Source organism: Dermacentor albipictus, chromosome 9 (genome assembly GCF_038994185.2).
Source record: "Dermacentor albipictus isolate Rhodes 1998 colony chromosome 9, USDA_Dalb.pri_finalv2, whole genome shotgun sequence".
Classification (NCBI taxonomy): Eukaryota; Metazoa; Arthropoda; class Arachnida; order Ixodida; family Ixodidae; genus Dermacentor; species Dermacentor albipictus.
In genome coordinates, this window is record NC_091829.1 from 77,050,813 (window position 1) to 77,064,818 (window position 14,006).

General features: G+C 45.1%; 1 protein-coding gene across 20 annotated transcripts in view; it reads left to right on the forward strand.

Moving 5' to 3' along the window:
* Positions 1-14,006, forward strand: part of LOC135921341 (uncharacterized) — a 1,279,318-nt gene that overhangs the window by 669,158 nt on the left and 596,154 nt on the right. For 2 of the 20 annotated variants that reach the window (XR_011508246.1, XR_011508248.1), the window contains exon 1: positions 10,807-10,906. The exons of the other annotated variants lie outside the window; for them this stretch is intronic. The gene's annotated coding sequence lies outside the window, so the exon portion shown is untranslated. Of the gene's footprint in view, positions 1-10,806; positions 10,907-14,006 lie in introns of those variants that run through there. 20 annotated transcript variants of the gene reach the window in all.

A 14,006-nucleotide genomic window follows, 5' to 3' on the forward strand; every position in this document is an offset into this window, starting at 1 on the left:
CTTCGATGCGGTACCAAGAAGATTGGTTTTCTGGGACTCTACTGACCATTCCTCCCCGAGGAGGCCGACCGCGTACACGAAGACTATGGTCTGCAGCTAGCAGCCCTCGTACATTTCGATTGGGTAGAGCTATAGGCTTCCTTGTAGGATGGTTTGCCACTCCAACAGTACCCGAGGAGCCACTTGTGTGAGTTACGTATTGGACTCCCTATGCGTACTACGCGCATCAGGCCATAGCACCCCCTCGGGGCTCTTCAAGGGCACCGGCTGCATGGGTGGCTGGACCTCGCTCTGTCCTTCAAGGAAGCTAGATGCGCTAGGCAGAGCCGTGCAGTGGTCATGAAGGTTAGGTTCTTAGGGAAATCATCTTGCACTGATTCGGCGCGCAAAAGCAGGGTGCCCGTGTTATGAGGCCCAAACAGCCGCCTCATATCCACACGGTGGGTAAAAATAATTTGCACTTTCTCTCGAACGGCACTGACAGCATCAACAAGGTTTAGCGCAGCGTTTGAGCTTCTCCGATACTGTTCTTAGATACGTGGTCGCGCCATGGAGAGATATTCCTGTCTCGTTTCGAGTTATTTGTTCCATGGCATTGCAGGGCCGCACCTCGTGACCCCACCCCCTTTCGTTATAGTAAATACAGATGCATTGTTGTCAGTGATACCCTAACCTGCCTATAGAGCAAGGCGAGGGCCAAAATCGACTTTTCTGGGAGCCGCATGGGACGCACTTTCGTGCGATACATTGCGCATCTTTTTTTTTTTTTCGTTCAGTGAGACAGCCTGCTTAGTGTGATTTCACTCGTTGCTATTCTCAGTGCGTCCTGCGAAATCGCGTCGCTGTAGTGCTGCCCGCACTAAAATTTCGCCGAGCAACCTTGACTGAGCTTTATTTTGACATTATCAACTTACTTAATTTGCAAGTTATTGATCGCTAGTGAGTGAGTGAGATAACTTTATTTGGAATCCGGCGATTGGGAGGACCGGGCCTGGGGCCGCCTAGACGGCCACCGGGAGCTGCTGCACTCGCATGGCCTCCATGGCTCGTTGGGCCGCTTAAAGTTGGTCTTGGAGTTTTGAGCTGAGCAGCGCGGCCTACCACCGTGCCCGTAAATTTTCCAGGGAGGCTGCTATTTTATCTTGATATATTTTACATGCCCAGAACATGTGTTAAAGAGTGCCTCTAGCACACTTGCCTAGCTTGCATATATCGCTTTTGTATGTATGGGCGCAGGAAGTTTTTGGTTGTATGGGAGTCGCATAAGTTTCTGTTTGTAATCCCCTTCAAGTAACGGACTCAGCTCTGTTCAGTTTAGTGTGAGGCGTGGTAATACTTGCCTCCGATTTTGATAGAATGTGGCAATATCACTAAATCTTGTTAATCTGTCTTTTTCTCTCCAGATCTCCTCCATGTTCTCCTTACCGATGGAAGTCACTAGTTCCTCCGGAACATTGACACTTGGCACTGTAGAGCTATATTTCTTAGTGCCCTCGGCCTATAGCGTGTGGTTTTCGCATTCATTAACGAAAAACACTCACAGGTACCTCACAAAGCGGGAGTGCAAGTGAACGCGAAGAACTTGTCCACCAAACGAATGTGAATAAGCGTTTATACATGTGTAATGCCCATTTGATTAATATTGAGGAATCTGCATAAGATATGGGATAACAGCAACCGTTGATGTAGTCAACACTTTTCTTTTTTGCTTCACCGAAAGCAGAGAAAATAGAAAGCGCTTGCTCCGTTAGGACGTCCTTTAATTAAAGGTTCATTTCTTTATGCCACGATTATGGCTCGGTTCGGCGTTGTATTTTGACATACGCTGTCTTACGATCTCATGCTGTGTGCCTCTTTGCGAATGGTGAGTAGCCGACTGTGAAGGCTGAGCGGCGATGTTTGCGTAGCGCACAAAGGTAGGAAAGGAGTGCCCTTCTTTTCCTAGTTTCCTGCCCTACACACCGTCGTTATGAGCCCCGATCAACTCGCCCAAGCCTCTACCCTAATAATGATAGCTGAAATTCCATACGGAGGCGCGGACCTCTAAATTAGGAAGTACCCTTGTCAGCACGTTATCAATGACTGATTATGACCGCGTTGTTGGTATTGTGCATAAATCGGCGACGTTGTGTTCGGTGCCCCTTACTCATAAAGCCAAGTGATACTTGTAGGCCAGGCTTCTTAACGATGCCTTGGATATACAATATTTGGTCACTTGACTTTTTTTCATTTCTGTGAAGGTGTCCATGTCATGGGAGGCGTTGCGAGGCAAAGTCGAAACCACCTAATTGATTTGCCGCGGAACACTATGGCACCATCCTGACGGTCTCGAACTATCCGTCGCTTATACGGCACTTAATCCGTATGAACTGGGTACGACACGATGCCAGCCATTTCCAAATGATGTTGACCGGCGTTAAGCGGTCTGATTTTATAGGGTTTTTAAGCCTATTGCAGCTCTAGAAACGAAGAACATTGTTCTTGTTGAAGGTGCATTTGCATGTAAAAGCCACGGAAAGCCTCATGACATCTTCCATAGGAAACGCTGCGTCGAGAACGGGACAGCCGAGGCGAGATCTTTTAGTACTACGAGATGCTGACTCTCCAATTTGGAAACGTCGGACTTAAATCACAAGGTGTCGCACACACTAGAGCTGTATCCGAATTCATCATCCACCAAGTGCTTCTTAGTAGACAGAAGCCACTGTCGCAGAAACATTCTGTGCGGCATATCGTTGTTGCCTCCTTTGCTATAGTCGCTGACTCCCTTCCTTACATGCAGAAACAGTCGGATCCCGCTCCATTCTCGTTCTACTTGTAAGTCGCGCCGACGTTCCTTTTGCGTTTCGCAGTGATTCGAAGATGTTTAGTGTCAGCATGATGATATGCACGCAAGTCAGTGTGCTCTATTGTGCTCTATTGTTAGTCAGTATGCTCTATTGTCACTACGCGGCACAACCTTCGCGTGCGAAGGTTGTGGGATTGTTCCTTACCTGTGGCAAGTTGTTTTTTCATCCACTTTCATTTTTCATTAATTCATCGTTTCTTTATTTCATTTATTAAGCACACGTATTTTCCCTATGTTGTCCTTGGTGTCATTGTTTGTTGGCTTCTCGTGATATGACTAATAAAAATCGGGCCACTCGGTTAACTCCCTTTGTTTTCGTTTATTGGTACCGGGAATATTATTTTGGTAGGAAAGTGAGAGCGTGGCGGCGTGGTTGAACACGTGCGAAAACGTGTCATACCTTAAGTCTGTGTGGCATTCATTGCTGACATTGATGACAATTACATTGCGAAATTTTAAGAATTTAGCTACTGTGCGTATAGGTTTTTGCTGGAAGGCACGTGCTCTGCCTTATTTTAGTATTGTTACGGAAGGACAAACGAAGAGAGCAAGAAGAAGATCGCAAAGCGCTGGCTGTTGCGTTTGTTGATGGTCAGCCATCTTAACTACTCAGACCTATTTTGTATATATATTGTAAATATATTCTTCTATACTTACAACATCCCCGTACTAAATTGGTGATAGGTGCAGGGTACTACGGCTGGAAACGGAGATCCGCAGTGGACGTCGCATCACCATGCGCACCATGAATGGCGGTGAGCACACGGGATCAACGGCGTTGCCGCCTCCTATGTCAGCATTGCATGCTACGTCGCCATCACTTTCGGTTGTCATAGTGCAACCCAAGAATCCTGGAACTTACTGCACGACCGATGGCACCGACGTTGAAGAGTGGGTGGCCATGTACGTAGGCGTGAGTGGAATCAACAGATGGAAACCTATGCTTATGCTAGCTAACTTATTGTCCTACCTAAGAGGCAAGGTAAAGGTATGGTACGAAAACCATGAAGAGGAGCTAATCAGCTGGGACCACGCTGGGACGTGCGTCTGTCACCCGAGGCAGTTACGTCACTTTGACCGCCCAGCCACAGCTTCCTGATGGTGAATATGTGCTTCACCCTATCATCGACATTGTTTTAAACGGGAACGTTGCTGGTCCGCATACGTTGGTCACGGCTACCAATAACGACGTCGTTCCACCGCTTCTGAATTTCAGCCTGTGCCCTCAAGTGATTCCGGCCAGTATGTCCTTGGCCAGCTTTAGTAGTGGTTCACAATTTCACATTGAGAGTCTCAATGCCGAGAGTGGCTTATTAGCGCCAATTGCAGATCTCAGCTCCGGTTCCCTAACGGATAACTTCGCGAAAGTGATTGCACCTGACCTTACCTCTGCGCAGGCCACGGACATACGTCACCTGCTTGAATTGTACAGTGACATCTTTGATTTCAGCGACAGGCCTTTAGAACAAACGTGTTGTTCACCACCGTACAAACACTGGAGGCACGAATGCTATTCGTAGGCCTCCCTATCGGGTATCACATGCTGAACGTCGAGTCATCCTATCAGAAGTGGACAAAATGCTCCGCAATAGGGTCATCGAGCCATCAGCCAGCCCTTGGGCTTAGCCTGTTGTCCTTGTGCAAATGAACGATAGTACCTGTCGTCTTTGCGTCGATTATCGCATCTTAAACAAGATCACGCGAAAAGACGTCTACCCAATAGCAAGCATCGATGACGCCTTGGGCTGCTTGCACGGAGCTAAATACTTGTCGTCCATCGATCTTCGATCCGGCTACTGGCAGATTTCCGTTCATGAAATGGACCGCGAGAAGACGGCGTTCATCACGCCGGATGTCTTATATCAGTTCAAAGTCATGCCCCTTGGCCTATGCAATGCTGCTGTGATATTTGAACGTACGATGGATTCTGTTCTTTGAGGCTACAAATAGACCACCTGTCTTTGTTACCTTGACGACGTTATTGTTATTTATCCCACGTTCGGCCGCCACCTTACCCTACTCGCTGCAATTCTTGCGGTCTTCGGAAAAGCTGGTCTTCAACTGAATTCCGTGATGTGTCAATTCGGCCGCTGTCAGGTTACCGTTTTGGGACACCTCGTTGAGGCATCCGGTGTCCTACCAGACCTAGGAAAATTTTGCGCCGCACGCAGTTTCCCTGTGCGACGTTCTTCTTCTGACGTGCGCTGCTTCGTCGGCTTTTGTTATTACTTTTGCCGTTTCGTCAAAAACTTCGCCGACGTTGCTAGGCCTTTGACCGATCTTCTAAAGAATAACACGCCATTGTCATGGTGCCCGGAGCAGGCTCACGCGTTCGCCACTCTCATCGTGTTTTTTTTGTGATTGAAAATTTTGTTTGGGAGGGGTGCAACAGAACTAAGATGGACAAAAAGAAGGGGGAGTCGGAATCCTCATCCATCAGGGAGCCAAATTGAAAAGAATAAATTCTAGTTGTCAACAGCATCTTTTGTTATCAGGAACAATGAGTGGGAAAAGAAGCTTGGCTGGGCGTAAGGTATTTGTGGACCAGATATTATTGCACAGAAAAGAATCAAGAGTTAGTAGAATGCGTAAGTGCTTATAATAGGGGTTTCGGGAATGATGCCGAAATTATCCTATTAGGTGACATGAATGCCCACATACAGGATCTAGATGGCTATACCGCCAACAACAGGAAGTCAATGCTGGACCTTTGTGAGCAACATAACCTCGTGATCGTGTATACTGGGTCTAAGTGTGAAGAACAGATCACATGGGAAGTGGGAAACCGGCAGTCGACCATTAATTACACCCTGATGACAGAAGGAATTCATGATATGTTGTGAGAAATGATCATTGACGAGGAAGGGTATAGCAGCATATGGAGTGACCACAAACGCATCATTTTGAAAATGGGAAATGTAGTTGCTAAATGGAGCAAGGAGTGTAAAATGGTGAGTCCAAATTTGCACGCTGAATGTATAACAAATATGGTCACAAGAGTTGAGGAAGTACTTGGCAAATGGCCAAGTAAACAGCAGGAATATAGTGAGCTTCTAAGTGCAATAGTGACAGAAATTCGGAAAGCGAAACAACATGTTCGCTGGAAAGGAAAAAAAGAAACCGAAAAGCTGGTGTAACAGGGAAATACGAGAAGCGATCGACGAATGACAGAAGCATCCCGAGAGCACAGGCAGGCGATGAAGGCACAGTTGCCGCAATATGACGTAGTCAGTAAATGGCAAGTATACCGGGAGAAAAATCTATGGTTCGAACACTGGTGCAGGCAAAGATAAAAGGTGAAAGTGAACATTGGTTGTTAGTTGGTTGTTAGAAATACGTGAGCAAAAGAAGGCCGCACCTAGGTTATTTTGGAGCCACATAAAATTATTAGGCAAGAAGTCAACAACAATACACCAACATATCCCAGACGAAGATGGAAATAAACTGCAAAGGGAAGTGGCAATAAATTACATCCGAAAAATAACAGCCGAATCTTTCCAAGGCAATGACGAGGTTGTATTTGAAAAAGAAAAAGAGCGTGAAAGAGAACCAGATGGAAAAAGAGCTGGTGCTGACCAATTTCCTCTGGAAGAAAGCCGAAGAGGTAATACCAAAGCGCACACGCACAAGGCTACCCGAGGTTCCCGTTAGGCTAATGAATGAAGGAAGACTACAAAGTAAAAAAGCCCCGGAGAAAGTAGTGCAAAAATATTTAAAGATAGAAGAATACCAGATAGTTGGCGACAAAGTATATTGAATTTAATTTATGAAGGTAAGGGTGAGAAAGATATAATTCGCTTGTATAGTCCGTTGACCAGATACAGCTTAGCAATGCAGGCAATGAAATTAAAGCTGCAAGCATGGGCAGAAAATAATGGTGATTTCGGGAGAACCTAGAATGGCTTCAATATAGGTAGGCGTTTCGATGACAACTAATTGGTTCTAGCCCAGTGTATAGAAATATCAAGAGTAGAAAATATACCGTTATAAATGGCCTTTTTAGACATTACATGAGCGTGTGACAACGTGGACCGCAACATTTTGTGGTATATTCTGGAAGGGGAAGGCTTAGGCGATGATTGTCGACATCTTTTGAGGGAGATTTACCTAGAAAATACCGTTTGCATTGAATGGGTAGGCATGAAGAGCGAGGAGAAAATCGATATCAACAAGGGACTTGAGCAGGATTGCCCTTTATCCCCACTGCTGTTTATGATGTACGTGGTTACGATGGAAAGGGCGCTAGAAGGAAGTAATATCGTCTTTAATCTCTTATTAAAACAGGTGGGTAAAGCTGTAGATCAGCAGTTTCCTGGTTTATTTTATTCGGATGACATTGGGTTGTTGGTTAACATGCAAAATGATTTGTAACGTCTGGCTAGTATCTGCGGACAGGAAGGTGAGAAATTACGCTTAGAAATTAGCGTTAGAAAATCAGGTGTTATGGCATTCAATGAAAAGAGTGAACACAGAGCGGCAATACAGGGCCATGAAATACCTCGGGTAAAAGAATATAAATACTTTGGTATAGGGATAATCGAAAGCTATAGATATGTGGAAACACCATGACAAAACCATAACCGTAAAAAGGAAGAGAAATGCAACCATAATGGGGGGGGGGGGTGAGATGCAGAGAGCGCTATGGGGATACAATAGGTACGGGGTGCCTTGGGGTATGTGAAAAGGTTTATTGGTTCCAGGGCTTAATTTTGGAAATGCTGTTGTTTGCTTGAAAGCAGGGGTACAATCAGGACTCGATGGCAACCAGTGTCAGTGGGACGCCTCGCACTGGGCGCTCACGGGAAGACTACAAACGAAGACGTGCAGGGTGATATGGTCTGGACACGTTTTGAAGTGAGGGAAGCTCACAGTAAAATGGATTATCAAGAAGGACTGAGGAATATGGAGGAAAGTAAATGGGCTGGGAGAGTGTTGAGTTCTTTCTACAGGAAAAGCGTTGATTCACAGTGGAGCAAAAGAAGTGGGAAGCTTACCAGAAAGCATGCGGCCTGTAGGGTGAGCAACACAGCAACAAAGAACGTCAAGCGGAAAGTCAGAAAGGCCGACGTAATCGAATGGGTGGCGGCAATGGAAAAGAAACCTGCCATGAGTAACTATTTAAAAAACGAAATCGGGAAAGAAACAATTTATGATAACTCAAAGGGAAGCTCATTGCATATGGAAGCAAGATCAGGATGCCTTGGAACACGCACCTATAACGCGTGATATAAGAAGGAAGAAGACACATGTGCTTGCTGCGCTAAAACTAGGGAAACGATGAAGCATGTTTTATTAGAATGTGAAGATATCTGCCCAGTGGTCGATTAAGGCACCACTGGCCCCCTTGAAACCCTTGGGTTCAGCGATAGCAAGGGGGAAGTAAACATGTCCGCAATAGAGACTAGTAAGAGGCGATTGGGAGATTCGTGGAAGAGAACTAGAGAAACCACCAAAAACAAAAACGTACAATAAGTTCACAACAGGGGTCAGAAAATGTGGTTATGGGGAATTCATGGCGTTTTTTTTTGTTCTTTTTTACACTGGGTAGGACATTAGGCAGTAATATAGCAAGACTTTGGTGGCGCAATCCACCGCGTCGATTCAAAGGCGACGCTCACAACATCCATCCATCCATCCATCCATCCATCCATCCATCCATCCATCCATCCATCCATCCATCCATCCATCCATCCATCCATCCATCCATCCATCCATCCATCCATCCATCCATCCATCCGTCCGTCCGTCCGTCCGTCCGTCCGTCCGTCCGTCCGTCCGTCCGTCCGTCCGTCCGTCCATACATCCATCCATCCCTCCGTCCATCCATCCATCCCTCCGTCCGTCCGTCCGTCCATACATCCATCCATCCCTCCACCCATCCATCCCTCCGTCCATCCATCCATCCGTCCGTCCGTCCGTCCGTCCGTCCAAGCGCTAGAGAGGAGCCCATCTGCACTGTAAGGTTCATATGTAGCCGTTGCAATTTCCGAGGCCAGAACATCCTCTTTTAGCTGCACTCCATGCACCATACAAACATTTCTCGTTGTTAACGCTTCTGTTGAATGATTACGCCTGACAAGCATTTCTCGTTGTTAACGCTTCTGTTCCCTTACAAAAATGACTTTAGACTTTCTCTAAAGTCTATAGACTTTTCATAGACGACCTTTCTTTTCTATAGATTTGGACTTTTGTTGATACAAAGTCTATAGACTGTCTATAGACGAAAGTCGATAAGGTTTCTATTTTGTTTTGTCTACTCGCCGTCTATAGACGGTCTATAGAAAAAAGTCGATAAGGTGTTTGTTTCTTCTTTGTCTACTTCCCCTCTATATGGACTACCTGTAGACGAAAGCCGATACAGTTTCTATTTATTTTTGTCCATACTTTGTCTATTGACTCACTATATTATGGACAATAGTCGACAAGGTTTCTATTTTTTTCTCTACTCCCGGCGTATTGAATGTCTATAGAAGAAAGTCGATAATATGTAATTCCGAGTTCCCATACCCCCCGCCCTCTGCGAACGCAATGATATGGCACTGGTTCATGCACGACGGCACCGCAACCCCGGCGCGGCGGGCAAACCGTGCAGACTGCTAGTCTGCGTTCGGTGCAGCTGCACCGAACGAGGTTCGTGGCGGAGCAGGCACCGTCCGAGTCACCAAGGTCTTCCAGGCACCCGAAGGCCCTAAACCTGGCTGCTTCCCGGACGTACACTTCGCGAAGACCAGGTGGTGAAGGTCAGATGGTGATGATGTGGCAAAGGTGGAGAATAAGTCGCGAAAGCCGGCAGACCAGGTGGTGAATTCACCACCTCTGAGTTGTCGTGGTCTTGCATGTCCATAGATTAACAATAGACAAACAATTTAATCTGGGCCCAACCCTTGTACGCTGTAACCAAGCGCAGGTACCGGTGGATAATACGTAGCTGCATTTCATATAAGCCACTGAAGTTGTATACTGCTGAGATTGCTGTAGAGCCTATTTGTAGACTTTAGTATACACATAGCGTATACCTCCGTATTTGTTGACCACATATGATCTACGTAGTCGCTCTCGGCAATCTCAAGACAGTCTTCACAGTTGTCGCATCACATTTGCGGCAGTAGAATAACGAAAGCAAAACGCCGATCCAATTGTTATAATGGATGTTATGAACGCCAGCTTCAGATACAAGTGGATTCCAAACAGGCATCAAGCTAACAGCAAAGACATAGGTAGTGTTTGTAGCTGACAACGCGGACTTTGTGAATGTGCGATGAACCGATGTCGCGCATGTGGTGTTCGCGTTGTGTGTCGTCCGATTCTCGGATACTTTTCACATTGTCTTCATATCCCGGCTGCGTCACTAACATCGGACGGTTTTTTGTTGCCTGATATCCTGCACTATAAACTCATCAAAGTTTCTCATTCACTTAAAATAGGTGCCAAATTCTCTGAGCCCACCCAGTATTTCGCTGGCGGTATGCCTGCGCAGCCACGCATATGAGTACCTCAGTGCTGTACTGATTGCTTTGACCTATCATCGGAACAGAAAATTAGCACTAACATACGTGCGGGCATCACATTTGGCGGTACGCTGGAAGATATGCTACAAATACGCTGTATTACTCAACGACGCTGGCAATAATACGTCTGAAACGTCTAAAGGGCCCTGTAACGGCTTTTACAAACAGCGCATTCATGTTAGCGTTCCAGTCTCACACGATAGCCCACAGCGCTTGTCATACAACTTGCCAGCGCATATCCTTCGTCCACGAAAAAAATGAATATTGGAAAAGAAAAGCCACCCGTTCCGGCGCGCATGGCGCGCAGAGAGAGAGAAAGAGACAAAGAAAAAAATGAAGGAGGAAAAGACGCTCACACTCCGAGCACGCACGCCCTCCTGCGCGGAGGTCCTGCGCATGCTCGGAACTCTTGCGCATGCGCAGTGGTGCGCCATCTCAACGAGTGCGCCAGGCACGTAAACAGCTGTACCGGCGTGCGGTGTCTCCCTAAACGTTGGTGTCTATGTATGCGTGTCTTCTTTGTGGCATCACACGTCAACTACACTGAACGGTAAGCTTTAGCAAAGATGTTTTGCGTCAATAGCTCATGATTATGTGAGCGTATTTCGTAGCGCGAACCGGCTGCATGTAGCGCAGGCGACTCGGGTATAGTGTCGGTTTGTGTTGACATGTTTGATAACGCGCTCTTGTTCCCGCTTCTACTATACGGAATGTTTTACGGCGAGTGATCGCTCGGGCTCGTTGATTTTAGCATTATAGTGTAGGTGCGTAAACAAGCAAGTAGGCCATGTTTTAACTTGATACTGAGCTACCGCTAAGCGGATTGTGTGTGCTGGGCAGCCAGTGTGGTAGATCTCATTTCGTGGTGCTTGATCCGGCCGCGATGAATGCTGCGCCGCATGTGTAGTGAAATTCTCGTGACACGCTTTACGTATATATCTCGAAATTGTGTTAGCATCAAGAATTTTCAAACAGACAGGCATAGTTGAATAACTGCTCACGTACTCGGATGAAAGGCCGTGTTTGCGAAGCATGCAGAAGCATTGTGTGCGCTGCCGCTTTCGCATAGTTTAAAAGTAGCAATATTTTTAAGGTTCCTGGCAACCAATGTAAATAATTTTGGGAAGTTACAGCAAGCAAAACACGAGACATGAAGAAATACCTAGCAGAAATCTCCAGATTCACCCAATCTATTTATATGCAACCACAAACGCTTTTGGAGCATGAAACCTGCGATAAGCTCAGTCACTCGCAGCTTCGCAACTTAGGCGAAAAAATTGGAGAATAATAAATTAGTCGCTCCGGGAAGCACCTTTACACGTTTCAAACTGAAGGCATTGCGTTTGACGGTAGTTGGAAGATTTGTTTTTTGTCTCTTTTTTAAACAGTTTAGCAGCAGAAGTTATCTTGCGAGCTATATCAAAAGCGTTAAGCGCCTTCCGATGCTTCGGCGTTATGCAGTTTACGTGCTCTTAATCACAAGGCAGCTGCTGGCGCAGATTCGCATTGTGCCAGTCGTGCATGGTATGAAGCCATTGTCGTGCGTAGTAAGTGTTCCGGTTTTCATTACTGTTGCATGGGGTGCCGTCGTCTTGGACAGACTGCATACAATATGCGCTGTACAAAAGAAAAAAGAGCCAGATTATCAACTTGGTGGTCTTTTCCTAGTAGATAACGCACAGATTATTCAAATAGTTCAGTGGACATTGCATTTGTTCTACCCTTATCAACGCACCTAAGATATCGTAACATGTTTTAGTTGATAAGTAACCTGATCAATACGCCCCCATTCATGTGCATTCTACTGAAAGTGTGGCAAATGGATTCATCTCGAAGTATGAGAAAAGAGACATCGCAGACTGTTCTAAGCGGAAATAAATTGCAAATCTTAACGTGATTGTTCAAAACTGAAGTCAGTATGCTGAGCATGTTCGTTCGGCACGGGCATATCGCATTAACACCTGAAAAATGTGCACAGTCCAGCCGGGTATCTTTGTTTCAACAAGTATTATAGGAATCGTTTGGGATTCTCGCATTTCTTTCATTTTTATAAGTACACTGTGTCACATGAACCTGTCTTGAAACGAAACGTACCGTTTCTGGCACCGGCGGTGTCTAACTGCTTATCATACTGTAGTATATCGAAACATCATAATGGTACTGATTAATATTGCCATGTAGTGTTTAGGTCAGAGGTAAACAAAGTTAACTAGAGGCATAAGTGATGAGAGCAAATTGTATTGAAAACTACTATTGAACCGTAAAAATAACCCATTTTATAGTTTTCCCTCACATTGTTGCATTTGCTTTACGTGTGTCTCTGTGTCTTCCGTACTGTACTCGTGTGGCCATCAATTACGAACTTGCCGAAGCCCTTGTCAGCTTTATTAAACAAGGGATTCAAGTCAGTTGAATCTAATACTGCATATCAAGTGACTGACGTGTTATTCGTTTTATCTAAATATTATGGACTGGAACTACTTGGCAAGCATTAAACCATAATATTTTTTTATTCCACTTAAGCTGCAGGCGTCATAGATTGCCAGAAAATTTTCATGAAGACAGCCAGGAAAGGCTTGGAAAGAGATCGGGAAATTTTAATATGGCCACATAGGTATGCTGTCTTGTTACATGTCAAAGTTTCCAGAGAATCTCTGCGTTAAATATATTTTTAAAACGTTTCACTTCATAAAAATTGAGGGAAATTGGTTCTACTCATTGAAAAAAAAGAAAGTGAAACAGACTGACAAGGCATTTTTTACTCAATATGTTTTTTTGCGTTAACTAAACGTCCTGAACATCGATAGCCTAGAAAAAATTTTCATCTTTCAAAGCACCTTAAATAATTTACTGTGATAGAATTCATTCGAACTATACTATCAGTTATATTTCCTAGGAGGTGCATATCTGTCGTGCCATGACACAAAGTGCTCGTGTGGTATTTCGGGTGCTCATGTGGTATACCTAACTTGGAAACCTGTTAGCATGCCCAAGAGGCCTCATTACCTGCAAGAAATTAAGGAACCATATCAATACAATCAACCCATCTGCCATCTGTTGAAGTTATGGCCAATGACCCATTCATTTAAAAGTATGAGAAAGACATTTAAATGTGTACTAAGCAAAATAAATTACAATCTCAGGCATGATACTGTGAATATTCCAGTCACGTCATCTGAAAATATCCCTCTGCACGGGCATACTTAACTACCAGCCAAAAAAACTGTACAGACAGCCCAACTGGGTAACGTTTCCGCAATAAATATAGAGACCATTTGGGATAAGTACATTAATGCATCATATATGAACTTGTCATAAAAGGGAACATACTGTTGCTGACACGAGCAGCAGTTGTGACTGTTTAATTGTGATGACTGTTGAAGTTGTGACTGTTTAATGTTCTATTGCATGTGACCATGCAATAGAACATTGCATAAAGGTACGGATTTGTATTGACAAGCAGCCATTAGTCATAGTTAAACCGCATTAAGTATTGACTTAGATGGTTTGAGTAAATATATTAAGCTGCGTAATGAACATACGAAGAATACACATCTGTTATTTTTGCCTCATATTGCTGCATCTACTTACTTGTTGCAGCATACACCTGCAGCACCTTTGGGACTAATGACACAAAGGTCAAGGCCAGC